Raw genomic sequence first — 5,096 nt, 5'->3', positions numbered from 1 at the left:
CTTTAAGCCCCCCAGATGGTGGCAATTGGTTAGGCAGCCCCAACAAACACAGCTCCTTTGGTAGATTTTGGGCTGGGGTTTGTATTCATGGGGGAGCAGGGAGTGTGTATTTCATACACATATTTGTTGTTGCAGGCTGGTGTCTGGTCTGTGGAGACAGACTTGAGAGGAGAGAGGACCTCGGGCCTTGGGATGGGGCAACAACACTGGGTCAGATGGTGATGGAAAAGGGCTCCCTGCTTGAGCTGTAATTGCACAAACAGTCACCCCAAAGATAAAAACTAGTAATGGAAATTCGCTTCAACTCACTGCACAGACACTGGGGTGCCAGCCCCAGTGGGTTTCATCTCTTTATCCTGAGAATGTCGCTACCTTTCTTTGGGGACCCACAATTCCCACTCCCCCTCCTATCAGAGCATCACTCCCAGGCTGGCTGGTCACCTGAGCTTATGCCATGGCCGCAGGGCTGGGCCTAGGGATGGACACACGGGTCAGTCCATTCCTTCCCTGGGATTTTATACACAGAGGCTGTGACAGAGGAGCTGTCCTTTCCCCCTGTCCCCTGGGGTCTCTAATCAGGAAAGCCATAGGTCTCTGGTCACCCCTGTGTCCCCACACCCTGACGGCACCATGATCCCATCGAGGAAGCTCATGAGCGGCATGAAATGTGAAACAGCACAGGGAGAAGCTACGGGGAAAGACCAGGAGAGACCAGCCAATGTCACTGAGGTCCCGGTCCCCAGGCCAGTTTCACACGACCCAATAAACTCCTTGTTCTTGCTTAAGTTACTTTGACATGGATTTCTGTTCATCGCTATTCAAGGAGCGCTGGCTCTTACTACCTCCCATATCAAGTATAGAAGAAGACAGAGAAAGAAACAAAATTTGGACTTTTTCCAGGTTTTTTATAATTCATGGAGTCTTTAAGCAAATCATATTTTCATTAAAATGCATTTGACAATACTGGTTTGCCCACGGTGCTGTGTGAGGCCATCAGAAGAGATCCACACAGACACAAGGTCTGCTTCATTCATTCGTTCATTCATTCAGTTAGTCACAATCCTTACTTCCAAGAAGCTTACTGCCCTGAGGATAAACAAGCATTTAGGAAATAATGACATGCTAGGAAGTCCAGTTAATTTCAACTGTAATGAGTACTAGAAAAAAAAAAGTACAAGATGCCACAGAGCTGTGAACAGAGGATACCTCAGATATTTGCTGACATTCATGTTAAATAACAGGCATCATGTGGCCCTCAGACTGCTGTGGGGATCTCCAGCCCCACCGATGTACTTCCTTTAAAGCCATTTCTGAATCATGGGTGAGTAGCAAAAAGTACGGATTCTAAATTCTTTGTATCTTATGCTGCGAAATATCTATCAAAAACACAAGAATTCCTGCAATGCTGTTCCTACCATTAAAACCGCTGCCACTACATCTACTAAGAGTAGAAACACTAATGATGCAGTGATCCCCTAGGTGTGATCACTGGTAACAATTGCTGTGCATCTTTCTACCAAGCATTTACAAACATATATCTCTACACATAGAAATGCACAGGATTCTTCTTTACATAAATACTATATTATTTGTCTGCAACTTGCCTTTTTTTTCCCTCTTGACAACATGACTAGGAGACCTTCCCATGTCAGTTTTTCTACGCTATGTTCTAAGTGCAACTGCATGGTCAAAAGCTGTGCACATTTTAATTCTAAAAGACAATGTCAGCGTGACCTCCAAAAATCCCAAAGCACTGAAGGAACAAAGTAGCGCCCAGCTCTGATAAGCCAAACTTCCTATGCCTCAGTTTCCTGACTTGTAAAAAGGCAATTAGTAATCTGTCCTCTGCCTACCTCCCAGGGCGCCTGTGAGGACCGCATCAGACCCAGTGTGTGTCCACACTATGAAATGTGCAAATGTTGTTGACAACACAACAAGTGCTTCAAAGGCAGCTGGTGGCCTCCTACTGAGCCAGGCAGGCAGGAGCGGCAGCCCGCTGGTCCACTGCTGTCTGAGCCAGGCAGGCAGGCGCGGCAGCCCGCTGGTCCACTGCTGTCTCTTGGAAATCACGGCGCTGTTTGTCACTGGCATTGTTTAATGAGCACCAAACCTCCTCAATTGCAGAGAGAACAAGCACGGCTCTGCCAGGCATACAAATTGCACGGCTTCCTTAATATATTCAGAGCATGTACACTCGGCATTAATTTAAAACCATCCATTGCTCTTCTTATCAGGGTAGAAGACACTGGTGCACTTTAGTGTTATCTTGAAGTTAATTTGAGGCTTTAAATATTCAAGTGTTTGATAACTTGTAGTCTGGAAGGATGAAACACTGAGACAGCTGTAGACTGTATTTATTTATCTTCAGGTAAGATACAGGACACCTTCTCCTCTTGCAATAACACTGATTTTTAAAGAATTCTCTTTAGGAATTCTCCGGTGGCACAGTGGTTAAGAATCCACTTGCCAATGCAGGGGACATCGGTTCGAGCCCTGGTCCGGGAAGATCCCACATGCCGCAGAGCAACTAAGCCCGTGCGCCACAACAACTGAATTCCACACGCATAGAGCCCGTGCTCCGCAGCAAGAGAAGCCACCCAACGCAACCGCAACGAAGAGTAGCACCCGCTCACTGCAACTAGAGAAAGCCCGCATGCAGCAACGGAGACCCAGTGCAGCCAAAAATATATAAATAAATAAATTAATTTTTTTAAAAAAGAAATCTCTTTAAAAATTCATTTTTCAGCTATTGATTCTTTCAGTGAAGATACTCTATCTGAGAGGTAAAGAAATAACTTCTGAATAGCTTCTTATTCCACAGAATAGTTGGGTTAGAGTGAGTGCTGGGTGATCTAGGCAAGTGGGCAAGGATGCACATTTGTAATGTGAGATGTTAGCATCTTAGAACCCAGCCTTGTGACCTTGCCGTCCCATTGCAGCACTCCCTTCACCCCACTACAGCATTTCCATCGTGCCAACAAAATGTGCCAGGGAGCTGGCTGCTCCTTCAATTAGAAGACACATCTTTTCTTGTTTCCTAGGAAGAACGATGATTTTCATGAAACACTCAGGTACCCTTTGTACAATTCATTTATCCATGCAATCATGCATCCATCCATCCATTCATTCATTCAGGAGGGCTATTAGCTGACAGTTGATAGTAGGGCACGGAGGGTGAAGAGCTCTCCACCCAGGTTCAACCACAGCACTGCTGCTCACCAAATATTTGACCTTGGACAAGGCTCTCCTCCACCGACAGCAAAACAGCGATTTTTTTTTAAAGCACCTTCTTCTGATGCTGTTTAAAGATTAATTACTAACACAATATTGTAAATCAACTATACTTCAACTTAAAAAAAAGAAGAGGAAGTCAGATATTCAAAGTACAAGAAAAAAAAGATGAATTATATAATGCACAGAAGCACTGAACACACCGCCAGGCACAAAGAAGCGTCAGCGAATGCCGTGCGCTGCTATTCACGCTCTGAGCTGTGTGCAGGGTCTGGGCAAAGCCCAGCGGAGGTGCCAAGATGACGGAGGACAAACCCGCGCCCAGACACATGTAAAATGCGATAAAACCACGAGAGTCTGCAGAGAAGGAGTTTCAGAATGTGGACTGGCACTTGGAAGTCTCAGCAGCCAGGCATGCACAGTGTGGAGAGAAGAAACGCCAAGAACTGAGATCCTAGAAGACCCACTGGAGGCTTCCGGGGAACAGGAAGAACTTCTGGTGTGGGACAGGGAGTCGTGGAAGGGAATTCATGGTTTTGACACATGACCAGGCACTGTTTTGGCCACGTCCACAGATGCTGCCCCTTTCCATGGAAAGATAGATCGAGACCAGGGAGGGTAGCACCGTGAACGCCCACCAAGACCTGAGGACTTGATTTGGTGGGAAACGGGGCTGCTGATCACATTTCAGCAGAGGAGGGCAGTGATGTAACCAGCGCTGGGCTCCAGGAAGGGTAATCTGGCAGCAGTATGAAGGACAGGTGAGAAAGGAAAAGTCTGGAAGCAGGGAGACCAGGTGTGGCCTCACAGGGGTGCTCAAGGATGCATGATTAGAGGGGGGCTGGTTAAATAAATCCTAATCAGTTGTTCCTCTGTCTACCAGGTCATTCCCAGCAGCTTTCAAACATACTAGAATTTCCAACCTTGGCAGGTGGCAGTAGGGGGAGGCCCAGTGGGCTCAATAGAAAACACTTTAAAAGATCAATTAGGCAACAAATGAATTTTTTAAAAACATGAAGATGCACCTTTCTACTGGGAAACCTAACATCAATGATTCAGTTTCAAGAAAACAGTGTCAATTGTCCTAATGCTCTTGTGATTTGAATGTTATTGTAATTTTGTTTTTATTTAATGAATCACTTGGTTGGGTTTTAGAGTTGTAGAAGAGCTATCACCATAGAACTTGATACCTCTTTCTACATTGGTACATATGTGGTGTGATGATGATAAAGAAGTGTTAAGTCATCAAGCTCCGCCTTGATCCTACCACCTCTGCCTCTGTCCCTCTGCCCCATCCCACTATTGTACTTTACAAGAAACCCACGGCCAGAGATGTCTGAACAGCACGGTCCAGCTCTCCACCTCCCATTTTCTGTGCCGTTCGTTCCAATGGAGCTTTCACTGCCAGGCTCTCCTCAAGGTCACCAGTGACTTCCAGGTCACTCAATCCCGTGCTCTGTCTCAGTCCTTATCCTGTTTGACCATCAGCAGCTTTTTACTTGATTGATTATTCCTCCTCCAGGCGTGCTTTCCCCACCTACCTGCTGCATCCTGTCTCTCCTCCTCCTTTCTCACTGCTGCTCCTTCCGAGGAACACTGCTGGCCCCTCTGCATCCTCTTGATCTCTAAACCTTGGAGCACTCCGTCCTCGGGCACCTCTTCTCCATCGGTATTCACTCCCTGGATGAGAACATCCATCATAGGCTATTAGCTCCCACATTTATAACTCTAGTCCAGACTTCTGCCTGGGACTCCAGATTTGCATTTCCAACGGCCTGTTCATCCTCTCCACTTGCTTGTGTCATGTGCCTCTTGAACTCAAAATAGCCAAAACGGAACTCCTGATTTCTTCCCCTAAACTTTTT

Source organism: Delphinus delphis, chromosome 16 (assembly GCF_949987515.2).
Source record: "Delphinus delphis chromosome 16, mDelDel1.2, whole genome shotgun sequence".
In the NCBI taxonomy this organism is placed as follows: Eukaryota; Metazoa; Chordata; class Mammalia; order Artiodactyla; family Delphinidae; genus Delphinus; species Delphinus delphis.
This window is presented reverse-complemented; position numbering follows the sequence as displayed.